We start from the raw sequence: 22,939 nt of genomic DNA, 5'->3' as shown, positions 1-22,939 counted from the left end.
CATTGTGAGCAATAGCGAATTCACAACTACGTAGAAAGTCTACAAATTTTCTTAAGTCTGCACTCTCCTTAGGAGCTAGTTTTGGCCAAGCATGTAATTTGTCTCGGAAGGCCTTGGCAGTCACAAACGGCTCACCATAACGTTCCTTGAGCAGGTCCCATGCTGCATGATATGAATCTTCTGAATCGATCAGAAAATAACCTTCTACTGCTTCTTTAGCTGCTCCTCCCACATATTTCTGAAGGAAGAAGATTTTCTCTGCAGCTGGAATATTTTTTCTCTCAATCAGTGTCTGAAAGGAAGACTTCCAATGGTTAAACTTGAGTGGATCCCCACTAAAAATTGTAGGCTCTGGAATGGGAAGCCTATTTGCTGATATAGCCTCAGCCAGGACTTTCACAAGCTCTCTTGTGTCGTTTTGAAGCACACTTCTTGGAGCCACATCCCTTAGTGGTTGTGGGTGCTGATACACAGGATTCACCTGATCAATTGGTTGCTCAAATGTAGGCAGCTCAGACTTATGTGGAGTAAGCCTTTGGTCTGGATACAACTCATTTTCGTCATAGACTTGAAGCCTTGCTCTGGCCGCGTTCAGTCTTTTTATCTCCTCTAAACGTCCAAGCTCTCTTTTTAAGTCTTCTACAGATCTCTTCCTTGCAGCATTCTCTTCTTGCTGTTTCTTTAAGAGCAAAGCTTCTTGTCTCTCCTTTTCTATCTTACGTTCAGTCTCTTCTCTTTCGCCTTGAAGACGACGAGTTACTGCAGCTACTTCTTCCTCTGCAACGATCTTCTTGTCCTCAACTTCAAGTCTTTGGAGTTTCTCTTGGTGGCACTCTTGCTCAGCCATAATCTTCAACACAGCCTTTGTGGCTGCATACTCAGCAGCGGCTTCTTGTCGTTTAACTGAGGATACATTAGAGCGAATGGAAGTGGCCTTAGAAGACTTAAAGTCTGGAGATGACACACTGGAAATCGTAGATGCGAATACGGAGCGTGCATCCGGCCAAATCAGTTCCTCCTTTGTTCCTTGAATTTGAGATTGCGCGTTGTGTACAACAATCTTGGTGACTGATATACATTTATCCAGCTTGCGGCGCATCTCGTGAGCTGGCCTGTCAATCCTGCGATATTCTTCATAAACATTATTCAGTTCAGATAAATCTCTTTGAATAGTGCTGCTGTGTTCGTGTAGGATGTTACTTGGATCTTGTTTTGTAACTGATTTCTTAGCCACCTTAGTTAAAGCTTTCCAGCGTTCATAAATGCTGTCAAAGCGAATTAGTAGTTCTTTTGTTTTCTCTTTCTGAAATTCTTTTCCCTTTTCCGTTAATGTACGGGCTCTTCCACTTCGTCGAGGCTCTTCAGACTGTACTGCTTCTTGTACAACGCTAGACTCATCTGTCTGCTCTGTCTCTTCTACTGGCTCTACGAGTGATCCTTTACACTGACTCTCTTTACTTCTATGTGATATATTAACTTATTTGAAAGTAACCTGTACACAAGACAGTTGTCTTAAATAAACAGTAGAGTTTACAACAAACATTTTACAAAAAGAAATACTCAAGAGAATAGAATATGCCAAGTTAAGTTATTGTCTTTGAAATTAACCCTTCAGAATAAAGGCAGGCATTATAAAGATTTTGAAATGTTGCAGAATCACTCAAAATAACAGCTTTCTTAAATGCACAAACATAAATCCTCTTCTTAAGTAAATCAATTACTTATATTCAATGAAATAAAGAATTATCAATATCGCTAAATCACTTACATTAATGTCTCTTAATATCTTGTTACACACTGTTATGTTACTTGGCTACACACAGCCCTTTGAAGTCCTTTATATTTTCCAATCCTTGTGTCACCTTTTAAGAACACAACTTAAGTGTCTGACTTACGGACGTCTTCATGAAAGAAAAAACGGATGAACTTGTGTGAGTCCTTTAACACTGAACAGTGGCTTATCTGTGAGTCCGTCTTGACGAGCCGTCTTGCAGAGCAGGTCAGGAAACGATCACGCAGACTCGAGTTCGACTATCACTCCCTCCAGGAAATACACGACGCCGCTGTTCTGGTTACTGATGGATTTATTATTCTACTAAATTCTCCACCGTCATCAATCCACCGTCGAACTGTTTAAATACATTTCAACACATGCACAAAACACAAGTTGGCGTTCACGTTACAGAAACCTTGCACGTAAATATGCGCTACAAATAATTAACATAATGAACATACCTCGCTGGCTGCACACAACTGAGAGGGAAATGGGTCCACTTAGAAACAAGAATACTTGTAAATAAACACGTCGTTAATTTAACTTATCTTTCAGAGTACTAAACTTTACCGCCGCTACTTTACCGCGATGTCTGGAACTTGTCACCACTAAAAGCGTCCCAACACAACAGAATGTACAGATAGTTCCTATCACATAAATACAAGCAAAATCAATATTCAAAATACAAGTTGTACAAATAATAATGATATTATGTAAAACCTATTAATAATGACATGAATAACATTAATAATGACATGAATAACATGTATGGCAGTTAAAGTCAGGTAGACCCGAACGGTGCACATCAGACAGAGACCTGTAGGGGAGACAGAGAGTAAATTAGCAGCTGACTGGATGGCGTCAACCTACTGGCGTACGGCTGAAGAGGCAGATGAGTATATCCAAATATTCTTAAACTAGCGGCACCCCATCATTGGAAATGATTAATTCGATACAATGCAATTTCACCTTTGAGGACGGACAATGAAGCAAAACTACAAAAATGTGTTGTTTATTCTCCTAAGATATTTGGTTTGGATACTGCTCTCAACTGACTAAAGAAAGTCAGCGCATCATTGAAGGAGATGATCCTGCCGCAGTTTTGTGGCTCACGTTATTCTAATATAGATGGCTTTCTTTCGTAATGGGAAACATTCTTTTCATGCCACTTCGATACCGAAGTGACTTTTTCCTAGCAGCTTACAGTAACTTACGCAGCAGGTTAGGAGAATTAACCTAGCCGATTAGGAGACTGAGATTAAGGTTAGGAAAAGGGTTAGGGTTAGCGAAAATGCTCTCCTAACCTGCTACGAAAATCACTTTCTATCGAAGTGGCGGGAAAAGAGTGTGTCCCTTCTTTAATTTATGACCACAAATAGTGGGTGGGTGGGTGTGTGTCTGCTCTTGAGCCTTCCCTTACCTGAGCAGGTTGGAGAAGGGGGAGGAGCTCCAGAGTTGTTCCTGGCGTAGGATTTCCTTTGAGAAGTAAGGCAGGACCAGAAGGCACTGCAGGGTGGCGTTAAGGAAGCAAGTGTTGCCAATGTTAGGCAACCTGTGAAGAAGAAGCAGCCATCAGTTTACACATAGAGATACAATATCCAGAAACATAGAGTGGCCTACAGTGGGGAAAAAAAGTATTTAGTCAGCCACCAATTGTTTAAGTTCTCCCACTTAAAAAGATGAGAGAGGCCTGTCATTTTCATCATAGGTACACGTCAACTATGACAGACAAATTGAGAAAAAAAAATCCAGAAAATCACATTGTAGGATTTTTTATGAATTTATCTGCAAATTATGGTGGAAAATAAGTATTTGGTCACCTACAAACAAGCAAGATTTCTGGCTCTCACAGACCTGTAACTTCTTCTTTAAGAGGCTCCTCTGTCCTCCACTCGTTACCTGTATTAATGGCACCTGTTTGAACTTGTTATCAGTATAAAAGACACCTGTCCACAACCTCAAACAGTCACACTCCAAACTCCACTATGGTCAAGACCAAAGAGCTGTCAAAGGACACCAGAAACAAAATTGTAGACCTGCACCAGGCTGGGAAGACTGAATATGCAATAGGTAAGCAGCTTGGTTTGAAGAAATCAACTGTGGGAGCAATTATTAGGAAATGGAAGACATACAAGACCACTGATAATCTCCCTCGATCTGGGGCTCCACGCAAGATCTCACCCCGTGGGGTCAAAATGATCACAAGAACGGTGAGCAAAAATCCCAGAACCACACGGGGGGACCTAGTGAATGACCTGCAGAGAGCTGGGACCAAAGTAACAAAGCCTACCATCAGTAACACACCATGCCGCCAGGGACTCAAATCCTGCATTGCCAGACGTGTCCCCCTGCTTAAGCCAGTACATGTCCAGGCCCGTCTGAAGTTTGCTAGAGTGCATTTGGATGATCCAGAAGAGGATTGGGAGAACGTCATATGGTCAGATGAAACCAAAATATAACTTTTTGGTAAAAACTCAACTCATCGTGTTTGGAGGACAAAGAATGCTGAGTTGCATCCAAAGAACACCATACCTACTGTGAAGCATGGGGGTGGTAACTTCATGCTTTGGGGCTGTTTTTCTGCAAAGGGACCAGGACGACTGATCCGTGTAAAGGAAAGAATGAATGGGGCCATGTATCGTGAGATTTTGAGTGAAAACCTCCTTCCATCAGCAAGGGCATTGAAGATGAAACGTGGCTGCGTCTTTTAGCATGACAATGATCCCAAACACACCTCCCGGGCAACGAAGGAGTGGCTTCGTAAGAAGCATTTCAAGGTCCTGGAGTGGCCTAGCCAGTCTCCAGATCTCAACCCCATAGAAAATCTTTGGAGGGAGTTGAAAGTCAGTGTTGCCCAGCGACAGCCCCAAAACATCACTGCTCTAGAGGAGATCTGCATGGAGGAATGGGCCAAAATACCAGCAACAGTGTGTGAAAACCTTGTGAAGACTTACAGAAAACGTTTGGCCTGTGTCATTGCCAACAAGGGGTATATAACAAAGTATTGAGAAACTTTTGTTATTGACCAAATACTTATTTTCCACCATAATTTGCAAATAAATTCATAAAAAATCCTACAATGTGATTTTCTGGAATTTCTTTTCTCATTTTGTCTGTCATAGTTGACATGTACCTATGATGAAAATTACAGGCCTCTCTCATCTTTTTAAGTGGGAGAACTTGCACAATTGGTGGCTGACTAAATACTTTTTTTCCCCACTGTATGTCATAAACCTTCATAACTCTAGAATGTGATTACAATGGCAGCCACCTTGGTCAGGGATACATTCTATGTAATTCTGTGAGTACACAAAGGAGTGGATGTCCTTTAGACCAAGATGACCATAATGCATGGGTTTATAATGATCTAATAAAACTGCCATGCTTGATAGTAAGCCCTGTCCCCATACTATATCAGACATTGATCTCTAAACAATAAAGAGTTTATTTTCAATGCATCTGCAGTGTGTTGTGGTTGCATCTGCGGTGTGTTGTGGTTCACCCAAGATGTTCCATGTTGACCCCTGCCCCCCGTTCTCCTCTGACCCTCTGGTGGCTGAGCTGGCCCTGGGAAGAGTCCGGCTTCTGGCGGCTGAGATAGGCCTCTGCGGCCTTGGGCTAGAGTAGTCCTGAAGAGACAGAGGTCTGGAGGAAGGAGAGAAACAGGTCTAAAGCCTCCAAAGCAGAGATAGTATCACTCTACACAGTCTCTCTCTTAAATACTATAATGTACTATAAACACAGTCTGAGTAGTTATGAATGTATTGCTGTCCATATAAATGCAGTGTCTCAAATAGCCCAGGGTAATAGGTTAGTACTCTCATTATCCACTAGATGGGGTTAGAAGAGCCTAAAACTACAGTTTGAGAAAAATAACTTTCTGGGACTGTGTTTATCAAGCGTCTCAGAGTACGAGTCTGATCTAGGATCAGTTTTGCCTTTTAGATCATAATAAATCAGTTTATTATGGACAGAGAGGACCTGATCCTAGATTATAACTCATACTCTTGATAAACACTGGCCCTAAACCCACCTCTCCAAGGAGACTCTAGGATGGCACTGTACTTATTTTATTTTTGTTTGAATTACCTGACAGTTGCGCCCTCTTGGGTGGTGTGTCCATGACGGTCCAGAAGGTTGGTAGGAGAGAGAGAACTAGTGAGGGACACCATTGGAGTGGATTTCACTGGGGAAGGGTGTTTGGCAGGTGACCGGGGGAGAGAGGGGTGTTTAGCAGGAGAGCAAGGCTGAGAGGAACATTTAACAGGAGAGGGAGGTGGATGGAGGGAGGAGAGTTGGTCAGAGGGTGAGGGGACAGAGGTGGAGGAGACATTCCGTTCAGAACGGTCAGGTGGAATTGGAGAGGGGGATGAAGTGCTACTCTCCTTCTTCTTTCTTGTCTTCTGCTCCACATCAATTGAATTGGCTTTCTGCCGTTTTTTCTGTTCTCAAGAAAATGTGACGGGGGGGTCATAAGAATAGGAAGAGGTAGGCCTAAATTAGAGGAACTTAGCTATCTATCCTAAACCTCAATAACTCAGTATATAAAGGTTATGTTGTGTGACATTTGCAAAAGCCAAACTTCATGTACATTTCATGTACACTTTTTATGTATTCGTCAATCAGAATGTACTTTTACTTTTATTCTTCCCACTAGGTCTAAGAGAAAAACACTACACCAGAATTTAAGTAGTTGTTAATCGATTAAATGACCTGATTTCATACCTTTTTGCACCAGCAGAAACAAGCCATGTCAATAACCAATGAAGACTGATTCATATCCACATTAACCCATTGTTCAAATTGGCTTCAAGACCATTGTGATGTCATCAGTCACGTATGACACCACCATCTGGTATTACAATCTAGATTTTTTAGAGTTGAAATATCAAATATCTTTTATTGAAGAGCAAAGTTATGCAGTATACATAAAGTATTGTAGATATGCTCCATTGTTTTATTTCCCCCCCACATCTTTAACATATTGTTTAATTGAACATGCCACCACAATAAAGGCATTTTAATTTGAAGACAAGAGTGCCTTCATCTTCCTTGTTCTTTGTGGGTTGGTCATCGGTTTATTGAAATGCTAAATGCTTTTTCTCTTATTCACCAGAAGATGGACAAAGGGTTGGTCAAAAGAATATTAACAGGAAATAGAGATTTAGCCTAAACCTCAAACAACAACCCATATTGGTTAGGGACAGTTTTCCTTATTCAATATTGCCCTGAGGGCAGCTCTGCCTCAAGGGCAGAATGAATGTGGTTTGTTCAATTAAAGCTCAATGGTCAGTGGGCAGAGCTTACAGCACCCAGTGCGAGTTAAATACACTTGCTAGGTGGTAAATTGGTGTTGGATTTAAGGCATATCACATGGGTTGCCATATGCAAGGTTGCTGGATTGAATTTTGTTTTCTAACCTCGCTCCAACCACTAAACAATTATTTGTACCTAAACTTAACCCAACCCTAGCTCGAGTCCCAGATCTGTTTGTGCTGTCTTGCAACTCCTATGTCATGGCATGACAATGACATAGGAGAAGACAGACAGCACAAACTGATCTGGGACTGGGCTAACCCAACCCCTACCCTACTAGCCTTTAACTGAACCAATCACATTTTATAGTGACAGGTCAAATGGGTACAGTAAGGGTGTGGCGTCACTGTAAACATCTTTGATATTAAGCATCTCAATCATATCACGTGAAAGGGAAGGAGTTCCCATAGGTCGTTTGACCACCCGTTACTCTACTCAGAGGACCATGGTTACATCCGTAACCCAGCGTTTTCATGTCTGTATTTATTCAAATGGAATACAACTGGAGAGTAACATCAAAAGATACTCGTAGCATCTCTGAATCTTTATGTGGCATTCCTCCTCCAGACCTGATTGAGGGTTAGAAGGCTCCATAACGTCAGCTGCCCAGCTGCTTCCCTTTGCTGTGTTTCCTATTAGGACCGGCATGAATCCCAGACGATAAAGCTTCCTGAGCTGAAAGAGTTACAATGGTTAACAGAATTATCTTAAATTGGATTATCTTACATTTGTTTGTCTTTATTGAAATTGCATGGCATTTTCAATATGCCCACCCAATGTTCAAGAATGGCATTTTTCCCTTTTTTTCAGATTACAACCACTCACTTTCAGTTATTTGAAAAGGAAATAATCTCCCAAATATCACTATTTCTAAAACAAGCCATAGAAAGTTGGTTGCAATTTCAATTTAATACTCCAGAAAACGACAGAACAAATAATGCAACAAATATTGTGGTTAAACTCAAATATACTAATTGACCCAAAAACTTTTTTTTAATCAAAATTTAAAAAAAAGGTAGGATCTTCGTAAATGATATCATCCGTAGGACTGGTGGAGTTATGTCGCACATGCAGCTAACAAAAACATATGGAAATGTCTGCTCTACCCAAAATTACAACCAAATAATTGCAGCCTTACCGCAATAATGGAAGAGGAAAGTGGAAGGGGGAGAAAGTAAGGAACTTGTCTGTCGGCCTTGCATTAAAGAACATAATTGGTTAAGGAAAACTGTGATAAATAAAAATGTATATCAGTTTCATTTAAGGACCAAAGGATTGACAGCCGTCCCATATAGATTGCAAAATAGTTGGGAAGAGATTTTTGACGTACCGATCCCATGGCATAGTGTTTATGAACTGATACGCAAAACGACACCGGATTCAAAACTTAGAATCTTTCAATTTAAATTATTATATAAAATTCTTGCTACCAATAGAATGTTATTTATATGGGGGATACAATCTTCCCAGCTCTGCAGATTTTGCTGCGAAGAGACAGAATCATTAGATCATTTGTTTTGGTACTATCCATTTGTAGCTTGTTTTTGGACACGGGTCCAGGAATGGCTAAAGGATTGCAATATTTACCTGGAGCTAACCTTGCAGATAGCATTACTGGGTGATCTGAAAAGTCATAGTCAATCGATCAAAAACATTTAAAAAATGTTTATTTTCAATTCACAATCTGTAGAAACAATGAGAATAGAAAGGTTCAGAACTTTTGAAGGACATCACAGTACAGTTGAAATATATATGGCAAATAGAAGTCCTATATGGATGGTGTTAAGAGATAGATGGGAGGTGTTGAATGGAATTGAACGATGGGACTAATAACTAACAACAAATAATAACAAGATAACTAATAATGTAAGCATACTGTGTCCATAATAAGTATATAGGTTGTAGGTTGGGAGCTTTTGTGAAAGAGCACAGTTAGAAAGATATGGCATATAGAAGCAAACCGGATGGACATCATGAAAATGATTGGAGGTTGAGAGTAGAAGAAGTTCAGGAGAAAAAACAAACAGGTAGCTTAGTGGTTAAGAGCCTTGTGCCAGTAACCGAAAAGTTGCTGGTTCTAATCCCCGAGCGGACTAGGTGAAAAATCTGTCAATGTGCCCTTGAGCAAGGCACTTAACCCTAATTGCTCATGTAAGTCGCTCTGGATAAGAGCGTCTGCTAAATGACTAAAATGTAAATAATTATTGTAAAATTGACTGTGTCCATAAAATGTAGACAGTAAGTATAAGAATGAAGTAGAGGCCTAAGCATTGTTGTTCACTAGTTTACTCCAAGTAGGGAAAGGGTGGCGGGGTTGGAAAGTAATAAAGGGGAATAAGTATGTGTGTGTGTATATATGTGAATATATATATATATATATACAGTGAGGGAAAAAAGTATTTGATCCCCTGCTGATTTTGTACGTTTGCCCACTGACAAAGAAATGATTAGTCTATAATTTTAATGGTAGGTTTATTTGAACAGTGAGAGACAGAATAACAACAACAAAAATCCAGAAAAACGCATGTCAAAAATGTTATGAATAGATTTGCATTGACAATGATCCCAAACACACCTCCCGGGCAACGAAGGAGTGGCTTCGTAAGAAGCATTTCAAGGTCCTGGAGTGGCCTAGCCAGTCTCCAGATCTCAACCCCATAGAAAATCTTTGGAGGGAGTTGAAAGTCAGTGTTGCCCAGCGACAGCCCCAAAACATCACTGCTCTAGAGGAGATCTGCATGGAGGAATGGGCCAAAATACCAGCAACAGTGTGTGAAAACCTTGTGAAGACTTACAGAAAACGTTTGGCCTGTGTCATTGCCAACAAGGGGTATATAACAAAGTATTGAGAAACTTTTGTTATTGACCAAATACTTATTTTCCACCATAATTTGCAAATAAATTCATTAACAATTCTACAATGTGATTTTCTGGAGGAAAAAAATCTCATTTTGTCTGTCATAGTTGACGTGTACCTATGATGAAAATTACAGGCCTCTCTCATCTTTTTAAGTGGGAGAACCTGCACAATTGGTGGCTGACTAAATACTTTTTTCCCCCACTGTATATATACAGTGAGGGGAAAAAAGTATTTGATCCCCTGCTGATTTTGTACGTTTGCCCATAGACTGATCATTTCTTTGTCAATCATTTTAATGGTAGGTTTATTTGAACAGTGAGAGACAGAATAACAACAAAAAAATCCTGAAAAACCCATTTCAAAAATGTTATAAGTAGATTTGCATTTTATTGAGGGAAATAAGTATTTGACCCCTCTGCAAAACATGACTTAGTACTTGGTGGCAAAACCCTTGTTGGCAATCACAGAGGTCAGACGTTTCTTGTAGTTGGCCACCAGGTTTGCACACATCTCAGGAGGGATTTTGTCCCACTCCTCTTTGCAGATCTTCTCCAAGTCGTTAAGGTTTCGAGCGTGACGTTTGGCAACTCGAACCTTCAGCTCCTTCCACAGATTTTTTATGGGATTAAGGTCTGGAGACTGGCTAGGCCACTCCAGGACCTTAATGTGCTACTTCTTGAGCCACTCCTTTGTTGCCTTGGCCGTGTGTTTTGGGTCATTGTCATGCTGGAATACCCATCCACGATCCATTTCAATGGCCTGGCTGAGGGAAGGAGGTTCTCACCCAAGATTTGACGGTACATGGCCCCGTCCATCGTCCCTTTGATGCGGTGAAGTTGTCCTGTCCCCTTAGCAGAAAAACACCCCCAAAGCATAATATTTCCACCTCCATGTTTGACGGTGGGGATGGTGTTCTTGGGGTCATAGGCAGCATTCCTCCTCCTCCAAACACGGCGAGTTGAGTTGATGCCAAAGAGCTCAATTTTTGTCTCATCTGACCACAAAACTTTCACCCAGTTCTCCTCTGAATCATTCAGATGTTCATTGGCAAACTTCAGACGGGCATGTATATGTTCTTTCTTGAGCAGGGGGACCTTGCGGGCGCTGCAGGATTTCAGTCCTTCACGGCATAGTGTGTTACGAATTGTTTTCTTGGTGACTATGGTCCCAGCTGCCTTGATCTTTGACAAGATCCTCCCGTGTAGTTCTGGGCTGATTCCTCACCGTTCTCATGATCATTGCAACTCCACGAGATGAGATCTTGCATGGAGCCCCAGGCAGAGGGAGATTGACAGTTATTTTGTGTTTCTTCCATTTGCGAATAATCGCACCAACTGTTGTCACCTTCTCACCAAGCTGCTTGGCGATGGTCTTGTAGCCCATTCCAGCCTTGTGTAGTTCTACAATCTTGTCCCTGACATCCTTGGAGAGCTCTTTGGTCTTGGCCATGGTGGAGAGTTTGGAATCTGATTGATTGATTGCTTCTGTGGACAGGTGTCTTTTATACAGGTAACAAACTGCGATTAGGAGCCCTCCTTTTAAGAGTGTTCTCCTAATCTCAGCAAGTTACCTGTATAAAAGACACCTGGGAGCCAGAAATCTTTCTGATTGAGAGGGGGTCAAATACTTATTTCCCTCATTAAAATGCAAATCAATTTATAACATTTTTGACACAAGTTTTTCAGGATTTCTTTGTTGTTATTCTATCTCTCACTGCTCAAATAAACCTACCATTAAAATTATAGACTGATCATGTCTTTGTCAGTGGGTGTAGTGTCTGAGGGTCTATGATTTTGCTGACATTTGCAAATGGTGTAATGGATGAACTCTACTCTGCTTTGCTGAAACATCTGGAAAGCATTACTACATAGGTTTCTTGGAATAGAGGACATTTGGAGATATGTGGAACCCGGGGATTGGTCTATTAAAATCACGCCATATTATGTTACATAGGATATAAATACCATGTTTTGAACAAAGGACGGGGAGGAATAACATATTACAGATTGGAGCCGGTTATTCTCCAGATATCTGCAGATGTCTGTAAATTGACGCTGGAATTCTTTGAAATAATAAAATCTTTATAATCAAAGTACAGCGTCAGCCGAATTCTTATCATCACAGCATATATCAGCATCGTTGTCTCTGACACCACATAAATGGCGACGAGGATTTGGGTCATGCTACGTCTTTTCTCAGCATTCCATTCATGGGCTGCGAAGTGACTCCCGCTCAAGACGCCGGCAGATAAGGTGAGATTTCTCACAGTTTTGGGCGCTGGTTGGTTCGTGTGCTTGTGTGTGTGTGTGCGTTCATATGTACCGTCAAAGGACTTGTGTGTGCGCTTTGCTGTTATTTGCTGTGTGATGGGAATCAGTTCTAAAATTCTAAATTTGTTTGCGTTGGGAACAATGCAAACAGGGGGGAATGTATATAGGAATTATTAACATTGGGCACACATTTTGGCATGGAAAAAAAATTAATATTAAAAGGAGTGTCCAGGAAAAGCATGAAGGAATAAGTCTAGGAAATAAGGAAAAAGTATACTTTTAGGACGTCGCTGATTAAGGAAGCCCTCAAATGAGGCGATCATTAGGATGGGCTGAAAATCCTAAAAGCGCAATTTATAGTTGACGAATTATATGTTTAAAGTAACCTCTCATTGAATAATCTGCAACTCGAGGTAGCACAAATTTAGGAACGAACAATGAGAAATAAGGAGCGACGGTAGCATGCTTAGTGTATTGTATGAACGGATGCATTCTTGTTTGAATTGTGTGTGTGAGAGCCTATGCGTGTGTGTGTGTACATGGAGAGGTCTCTGCTGTGTTCCAGCTGTGTGTCGACTAAGGCTATGACAACAGGGGTTTTAGTTTTTTGTAAGGAAATATGTTAGTTATGGTTAAAACCTTATGAGTCTCCATTAGAGAGAACTTTTAATACTTGTTAAAAAACTATGAGCCCCTGGGAGGACGATTATTTGTAATGGATGAGAAAATAACTATAAATCTGCAGATTAGAATAAGTGACGATAAGAAACTTCGAAGTAGGATTTGTGTTCTATGTTCTGTGTTGGTTTGTGAGTTTTGTTAAGTGTTACTGTTTGTCTGTGTTGGAGGTGGAGAGAAAGCTGCTCTGTCTGCTTTCTGGTGTCTAGCTGGGAGAGAGCTGCTTGAATGCTCCTTTCACTCTGAAATCGCACTGGAGAATGAACTACGCACGCGTGGGATTTTATGAGTTTAGAGTTACGTAGAGCAAATATGCCACTCCCCTGCCTGCACTGAGCTGCTGTGACACGCAGACATAGTGCTGCAGGGATGTGAAAAGGGAGAGACTTACATACGATTAAAGTATTCTGTTTGATAAGTGGCTGTTGTTTAACTATGAAACTATTTGATTGAATTGATAAATGAGAGATGTTGACGGATTAAAAATAATTAAATTAATAAATTAAATGAAATGTTATTGCGCTATTTATAATATTTCTGAGTTAAGCTGGTTGCTTATTTCTTAGCGCCAATGTGAACATAGGTGTCACGATCGTCATATGATGAAACGGGCCAAGGCGCAGTGTGATAAGCGTACATTATTTATTAGATGTACAACACACGAACAAAAACAACAAAACGATATGTGAAGTCCTTGGTAACAAACACTAACCATACACGGAACAAGATACCACACCACACAAATGCCAAACGACTACCTAAGTATGATTCCCAATCAGAGACAACAAGCAACAGCTGATTCACGTTGCCTCTGATTGAGAACCACCCCGGCCAACATAGAAACACAAAACATAGAAACTAACACCCTGGCTCAACATTAAAGAGTCCCCAGAGCCAGGGCGTGACAGTACCCCCCCCCCCCAAAAGGCGCGGACTGCGACCGCGCCAACCAAACACCACAGGGGAGGGACCGGGTGGGCATTCCACCTCGGCGGCGGATCCGGCTCCGGGCGTGACCCCCACCCTCTAACAACCCCCCCCCGTAGTGCCCCTGGTCTGGTCTGGCCCCGCTGGCTGGAGCTAGACTGGACATCGGTGGAGCGGATTGCTTAGGCTCCGGTGTGGAGCAGCTGACCGGTACCTGACCAGGCACCTGTGAAACGGGCACGGGCTGTGCCGGACTGACGACGCGCAACATTGGCTTGGTGCGAGGAGCAGGTACGGGCCGGACCGGGCTGACGACGCGCACCATTGGCTTGGTGCGGGGAGCAGGGACGGGCCGGACCGGGCTGACGACGCGCACCATAGACTTGGTGCGGGGAGCAGGAACGGACCGGGCTGGCGACGCGCACCACAGGCTTGGTGCGGGGAGCAGGAACAGGCCGGACCGGACTGACGATGCGCACCATTGGCTTGGTGCGGGGAGCAGGAATGGGCCGGACCGGGCTGACGAAGCGCACCACTGCCTTGGTGCGGGGAGCAGGAACGGGCCGGACCGGGCTGACGATGCGCACCACTGGCTTGGTGCGGGGAGCAGGAACGGGCCGAGCCGGGCTGGCGACGCGCACCATAGGCTTGGTGCGAGGGGCAGGAACAGGTCCGGGCCGGCGACGCGCACCATTGGCTTGGTGCGAGGGGCAGGAACAGGCCGGGCCGGGCTGGCGACGTGCATCACAGGCTTGGTGCGAGGGACAGGAACAGGCCGGACCGGACTGGCAACACACTTCAGTACCTCTCGCCGTGCCTCTACACTTTCCTTCCCTCTAATCACCAATGGCTCCCGTAACCCGGTGGCCTTCTCTCCTTGTCCACAAACTCGCCCCTTATCTGCCTCCAGCAGCCCCGTCGTCCACGGTGTGAGCCCCCCCCTAAAAATTTATTGGGCTTGTCTCTCCCCCATGGCTATGGCCTCCATGGCTCTCGCCAGACTCTCCATCCTCTGCTCCCAAGTCCAACCTCTCTCCTCTTCACGCTGCTTGACCCAGTCGAGGTGGTATCTTCTGTCACGATCGTCATACGATGAAACGGGCCAAGGTGCAGCGTGATAAGCGTACATGATTTATTAGATGTACAACACACGAACAAAAACAACAAAACGATACGTGAAGTCCTTGGTAACAAACACTAACCATACACGGAACAAGATACCACACCACACAAATGCCAAACGACCTCCTAAGTATGGTTCCCAATCAGAGACAACAAGCAACAGCTGATTCACGTTGCCTCTGATTGAGAACCACCCCGGCCAACATAGAAACACAAAACATAGAAACTAACACCCTGGCTCAACATTAAAGAGTCCCCAGAGCCAGGGCGTGACAATAGGTATGCATAAAATACTAAATTATTGTCTGTTCTTTGTTCTTCTGTCATGTGAGAGACGAGAAGGAGGAGAGAGAGAGAGAGAGAGAGAGAGAGAGAGAGAGAGAGAGAGAGAGAGAGAGAGAGAGAGAGAGAGAGAGAGAGAGAGAGAGAGAGAGAGAGAGAGAGAGAGAGAGAGAGAGAGAGAGAGAGAGAGAGAGAGAGAGAGAGAGAGAGAGAGAGGAGGTGCTGACAAGTGTGTCACGCGACAGGGTGTGCTGCAACGGATCAAGTCCAATTAAGGCCAGTACTGTTCTATCCACAAAACCCACTCTCCCTTACAGGATATAATAGATGCATTGTGTAGGCATAGAATATTTCATGTTGTGACCATTTCACAGGAACTTGGCAACAGACTGATGAATTGATGTAATTGATAATTCCACATTAGGGGTTTTGTGAATTAGTTGTTTTGATTAGAGTTGTGTTGGAAATCCAGCACTGACATTATTCTGTAAAATTAAGGTAATTGGGTGATTATTAAGCAATTGGTTTGTGAGTGCTGTAGTGTTGCTGGATTACAGGTCTTTCTTTTTTGGATTGCTCTGAAGTTGACTACTTTCCTTTACTTTTCCTGACCGGATGTGGTAAGATTGCCACTAATCAATAATTTGGTAAAATAAAATAAATGGATATATTGATTAATTGATTAATTAATTAATTTGAATGAAAAAAATACATACAGTGGGGAGAACAAGTATTTGATACGCTGCAGGTTTTCCTACTTACAAAGCATGTAGAGGTCTGTAATTTTTATCATAGGTACACGACGGAATCTAAATCAAAAATCCAGAAAATCACATTGTATGATTTTTAAGTAATTCATTTGCATTTTATTGCATGACATAAGTATTTGATACATCAGAAAAGCAGAACTTAATATTTGGTACAGAAACCTTTGTTTGCAATTACAGAGATCATACGTTTCCTGTAGGTCTTGACCAGGTTTGCACACTGCAGCAGGGATTTTGGCCCACTCCTCCATACAGACCTTCTCCAGATCCTTCAGGTTTCGGGGCTGTCGCTGGGCAATACGGACTTTCAGCTCCCTCCAAAGATTTTCTATTGGGTTCAGGTCTGGAGACTGGCTAGGCCACTCCAGGACCTTGAGATGCTTCTTACGGAGGCACTCCTTAGTTGCCCTGGCTGTGTGTTTCGGGTTGTTGTCATGCTGGAAGACCCAGCCACGACCCATCTTCAATGCTCTTACTGAGGGAAGGAGGTTGTTGGCCAAGATCTCGCGATACATGGCCCCATCCATCCTCCCCTCAATACGGTGCAGTCGTCCTGTCCCCTTTGTAGAAAAGCATCCCCAAAGAATGATGTTTCCACCTCCATGCCTCACGTTTGGGATGGTGTTCTTGGGGTTGTACTCATCCTTCTTTTTCCTCCAAACACAGCGAGTGGAGTTTAGACCAAAAAGCTCTATTTTTGTCTCATCAGACCACATGACCTACTCCCATTCCTCCTCTGGATCATCCAGATGGTCATTGGCAAACTTCAGACGGGCCTGGACATGCGCTAGCTTGAGCAGGGGGACCTTGCGTGCGCTGCAGGATTTTAATTCATGACGGCGTAGTGTGTTACTAATGGTTTTCTTTGAGACTGTGGTCCCAGCTCTCTTCAGGTCATTAAGCAGGTCCTGCCGTGTAAAATGTCATTGATGCCCCACGAGGTGAGATCTTGCATGGAGCCCCAGACCGACGGTGATTGACCGTCATCTTGAACTTCTTCCATTTTCTAATAAATGCGCCAACAGTTGTTGCCTTCTCACCAAGCTGCTTGCCTATTGTCCTGTAGCCCATCCCAGCTTTGTGCAGGTCTACAATTTTATCCCTGATGTCCTTACACAGCTCTCTGGTCTTGGCCATTGTGGAGAGGTTGGAGTCTGTTTGATTGAGTGTGTGGACAGGTGTCTTTTATACAGGTAATGAGTTCAAACAGGTGCAGTTAATACAGATAATGAGTGGAGAACAGGAGGGCTTCTTAAAGAAAAACTAACAGGTCTGTGAGAGCCGGAATTCTTACTGGTTGGTAGGTGATCAAATACTTATGTCATGCAATAAAATGAAATTGAATTACTTTAAAATCATACAATGTGATTTTCTGGATTTTTGTTTTAGATTCTGTCTCTCACAGTTGAAGTGTACCTCTGATAAAAATTACAGACCTCTATATGCTTTGTAAGTAGGAAAACCTGCAAAATCGGCAGTGTATCAAATACTTGTTCTCCCCACTGTATAAAAGAGTCGTTACAATGGGGGAAAAGGACATAAAAACTACAAAAGTAATTACTCCTGTTGATGTAGTACAAAATAGTAATCCTCGTTAATGGTATTGCAAGGTTATCTGGAAAATGGAATAAACGTTGGCCTGACATTGAACAACCATGGCCAGTGGAAGGGACTCTTAACCCAGACGTCATCAAGATAATGCAAGTGCTTGTATCCACGTATAAGGCAGATCAAAAGAAGGGCAAAAAAGGGGAAGAACGTAAAGAAAAGAGACAGAGAGCTGGGTGTTCTTAAGCTGTTTGAAAATGAAGGACAAAAACTGATAAAAGATAGAAAAGATAAAAGAGACAGAGGTATAGAGAAAATTGCAAAAGAGGTGAAGGTAACAGAAAAACTAATGGCAGAAGTCAATACACCTTTCTCACATATGGATTCAGCAAAAAGACCCCCACCTTACGAGGAAGGAGTAGAGTTTAAGGACGTCTATCCTCAGCTTCCAGTGATCATTCAGGAGGGTGATTATTGCATCAGAGATGAAGATGAACTAATAATAGAGAGAGGACAAGCAGAAACGACCATAAAGATGAATCCAAACTCCAAAAGTAAGAACAAAATGAGATGTCTGGAAACTAAGGGTGGAGTGAGGTTCAGGAGGATGGACCTTGAAGATGATGATGATGATGATGATCAGAGTGATTCAGAAGAGATCATGGGTGGATATGACCCTGTGATCAGACAGAGGTTGGCCAGAGCGGAAAGAAGGGGTGATGGAAGTTGGAAGAAGAAGAATACAAGAGATTTGAGTTCTGATGTGAAGATGGAGACAGCGATGAAGATTTGGAGATTAAAGGTGCTTCATATTCAAGAGGATTTTATCCTACAATGACTAACACAGAAGAAATAGAACAAGATATAGATAGATGCATATCATGCCTGGATAAGGCCAATAATTTAGAAGAAGTAAGACAACTGGAAGAACAACTCAAGAAGCTGAAGATACAGAAGAAAAAACTGCTGAAAAAAGGATCCCAAGAATTGGAGAAGAAGTATACATTAAGGCCAAGACAAGGGAGCACCAGTAAGAAGATGATGCCAGTGATCATTCGAGGACAAAACCTGGAGTATAAGCCTTTGCAGACTACCGATATGTCAGATATACTTGAGAAGCTGCCTACCCTTCAAGATGGAGCATATCCTTGGATTTCAAAGTTGGAAGAAATTACGGTGGGAACACAGTCTGCCATAGGAGACATTAAGAGACTTTTGGCTAATCTCCAGGATTCCAGGCATGGAAGACATTTTTCAGAGAGCTGGACTTCATAGATATGTGGGGACTGCAGTGAATGACCCTGAATTGTTGGCTGCAAGTAGAAATCGGCTGTGGAGAGCACTGAAAGATACGTTTCCAACAAATGTGCATCCTGACAACATTCTGATTGATCCACTAGGACAACAAGAAAATCCGAGAGCCTATGTGTCAAGAGTTCATCAAGTGTGGAGAAATATTACCGGAAATGATCCAGATGTGAGTCAAATTGAGCAGTCAATTTTGAGAGCTAAACTACAGATGGGACTGCCCTCACCAGTAAGGAGCAAACTGGCAGAGGTGGTTGGTCTTGGAAGCATGACAAAAGGTGTCTATACAGATCATATAGCCCATCAAGTGGATCTGTACCGGAAAAAGGAACACAACCAGAAAGAACAGGACCAAGAAACTCTCAGAAAACTCAATCAAATACAACTGGTGGAGAATAAGAAGGAGAAGAAACAAGCTTTGGTTATGCAGAATCAGTGTGCACCAAATCAACAATCACTGCCACAGCTTCAACCGAACCAGTTCCAACCGCAATTGTACCAGCCACCAATAGCGGTACCAGTTGTTTCATATCCACAGCCAGTTTCTGGACAGAGACAGAATTGAAGAGGAAGAGGACGAGAAGGCTTAGGAAGAGGAAGAGGAGGAAAATGTAAGCCATACTTCCAGCAATCTTCAGAAGTGTGTTATAATTGTGTACAGGTTGGTCACTTTGCCCGTGAGTGTAATGGGCCTGGAGGAAACACCAGAGGGAATTTCAGAGGAAAATACAGGGGCCAGTCAAGATCATCTGGAGGACCGGTGAACCCTTATAGGTGCCCGGAGCAAGGATTCTAGAGGTGCCCAGAAGATCCGAAAGGGGGGTGTCAGCTGGTAGCATCAGGACCGGAAAAAGATCCAACAATTGATGTGAAAGTAAACAAACAACCATTGGAAGTGATGGCGGATAGCGGAGCTGCTTTTACCTGTGTTCGGCCTGAAGATGCTACACATCTCCCTATGTCCAATCAACTAATTAGGACAATCGGATTTGAGGGAGTGAAACAGCTGATTCCTCTTACGGAACCAATTGAGCTCTGCTATGAAAATCAGAAAATTACAATACCCATACTGGTATCAGAACATACACCTATCGCATTGTTGGGAAGAGATGCATTGTGTAAATTGAACTGTACAATAAAATGTACACTGTCTGGTAGAAGTGCCAAAGGAAAAGGTTTACCAATTGTCGATGACGACAGAGATGGATTCTTCTTCAGTATTCTGGATTGGAAATCTCAGTGAAGTTTTTTTGGAGCGAGACCTCCTTGGAAGAATCAGTATCCATTGAAAGATGAAGCAATCCAAGGGATCGAACCAGGAATTGAAGGACTTTCAAAAGCAGGTGTTTTGAAGACAATGAGAAAAAATCCTTAGAGTAACAATCAATTGTTGTTTTGGGAGAAACCATGAGGGGTTGATAGTAGCGCCTCTAGACCTATTAGGTCTGATGATTCAGGAAGCACATGGGTTAGCTCATGTTGCAAGGGGGAGGTTAGGAGAAAGATCACAAAGGAGTATGGTTTTTGGGAACCATATTTGCTTGAACAGGTTGACTATGTCATAGGCAGGTGCACAATTTGTCTGAAAAATAATGTTCGCAGGGGTGTGACTGTTCTTCCTGGTCACATTCCTACACCGAGAGGTCCTATGCGTGAGTTGGTTATCGACTTTGTTGATATGATAAAACCAGTTGATGGGAAAAGATACATGTTGGTGGTTGTAGATAGATTTTCACGATGGCCGGAGGCCTGTCCAACCAAGTGAAAAGATGCTCAGTCGGTTGCTAAGTTCTTGTGTAAAGAAGTCATAAGCAGGTGGGGACTTCCCGATCGAATATCCTCCGAAAATGGGAAAGAATTTGTGGATAAATCAGTGAAATGGTTTTTGAAAAAATGAAAAAAAAAAAAAAATCTGACTAAATTGTTATGAAAACTAGGGTTGAAGTAACTCTAGGAAATTTTCAATATCTGTGTGATATTTTTTTACGTCTTTACATATTATTGTGATATTTTGTATTTTCTTATGAATCAAAAGGGGGAAATGGAATGTGATTCATTTTATATATCATTTTATATATCATTCATATATTATTGTTGATATTGATGTTTTAATTTGCATGTGTTGTTTTGCAAAAGATACTGGTTGGTCTTTTCTTTTCTTCCAGAAGTATATGGGAATGTGTAGAGGGGATTCAAATACTCAAACATGGACAATATGAATGGACTGGAGGAAGTGGAACAAGGAAGGTGTGGAAATGTTCAGATTCCATCATCAACGTTTCATTGGAAGTCGACACTGCTGAGGAGATGAAGTGTAGTGGACTACATTCCAGTGTCTGCAATGATATATAGACATATTTGCATGTGTAATACATAATTTGTGTTACATTCTTTCTGTATTAATTTTTGAAGAATTATATTTTCTGTTGTTGGGTACATGTGGGGACCTCAGATGTTTTTGTTTATTTCGTTGAAGCTTAGGGATATTGGGTCTAGGCAGGGACAGAGAGAATCCACAGGAGGGTCCGATGGGTCGACCAGCCTGAATGTGGACATTTTTGATTGTATTTTGTTTACTGAGGTTTTCATGTGTATTCAATCAATCAATCAATTTTATTTTATATAGCCCTTCTTACATCAGCTAATATCTCGAAGTGCTGTACAGAAACCCAGCCTAAAACCCCAAACAGCTAGTAATGCAGGTGTAGAAGCACGGTGGCTAGGAAAAACTCCCTAGAAAGGTATTCAATTGCATCATAGCTTAAAATGCATTGATAAAGATTTATAAATTGATATGGAGTACTTAGGTGGTCGCCTGGGGCAGAGGGGCCGTGAGAGAATGTTCCTGTCTTGATTGATGGATATTTGGAATGAAAGCTGCCAGACAGGTTTTTCGCTCTTACACTCCATAACAATTTATTTACACTAATTACAAAAATGTGTCTATATAAACATGTGTTTACTCTCCATAAATTTTGGTTTATTGCTAAAGTTACTCAAGAACAAAAAAAAATATTTGTCATAATCCTATTTTTGTTTTCGAGACTTAATTAGTCTCGAAGGGGGGAAATATGTAGTGTCCGAGGGTCTATGATTTTGCTGACATTTGCAAATGGTGTAATGGATGAACTCTACTCTGCTTTGCTGAAACATCTGGAAAGCATTACTACATAGGTTTCTTGGAATAGAGGACATTTGGAGATATGTGGAACCCGGGGATTGGTCTATTAAAATCACGCCATATTATGTTACATAGGATATAAATACCATGTTTTGAACAAAGGACGGGGAGGAATAACATATTACAGATTGCAGCCGGTTATTCTCCAGATATCTGCAGATGTCTGTAAATTGACGCTGGAATTCTTTGAAATAATAAAATCTTTATAATCAAAGTACAGCGTCAGCGGAATTCTTATCAACACAGCATAGATCAGCATCGTTGTCTCTGACACCACATGGGCAAATGTACAAAATCAGCAGGGGATCAAATACTTTTTTCCCTCACTGTATATATATATATACATATAAAACGTGGGGGATTGGAAGTGATGCAGACAATTACATTGATGGAAGTTACAATCTACAATATTAAGCAGATCTACCCCCCACCCCCAAAAAAAAAAAAAATCCTCCCCCGACATCCTGGGGACCTTGATCAATGTCGAATATTGCAGTGCATCCGGTGTCACCATGATTAATAAGAGGTTGTACACCACAGTGTATTTCACAACAGGAGGATTTCAAACCAAACCAAATAGAAGGGATGTTATACCACAGTGTCCACCCTCTAAATAATCAGACACTCTATCCACCACATTTCCATGTGTACTACATTTAGTGTGCATACTTTATTATTTTTTCAATGCGCTTTATACAAGTAGTCGAAACAAGGGCAGATATTTATGACGTACGCTACTGAAAAGGATGCTCATGCTAGTGTTGAAGAGCAAGTCTCCCTTGAGCAGCATGATTGACAGACCAGTCATCGTTTATGGTGGGGGGAGATCGGAAATCAGATTCGTTAAGTTATTATTTTATTTTTTCAGACACAGCAGTGGGAATATCGTCAGGGAAAGACATGAAG

Source organism: Coregonus lavaretus, assembly GCF_964263955.1.
Source record: "Coregonus lavaretus genome assembly, chromosome: 12".
In the NCBI taxonomy this organism is placed as follows: Eukaryota; Metazoa; Chordata; class Actinopteri; order Salmoniformes; family Salmonidae; genus Coregonus; species Coregonus lavaretus.
The sequence above is the reverse complement of the archived record's forward strand: the minus strand, read 5'-3'. Positions refer to the sequence as shown.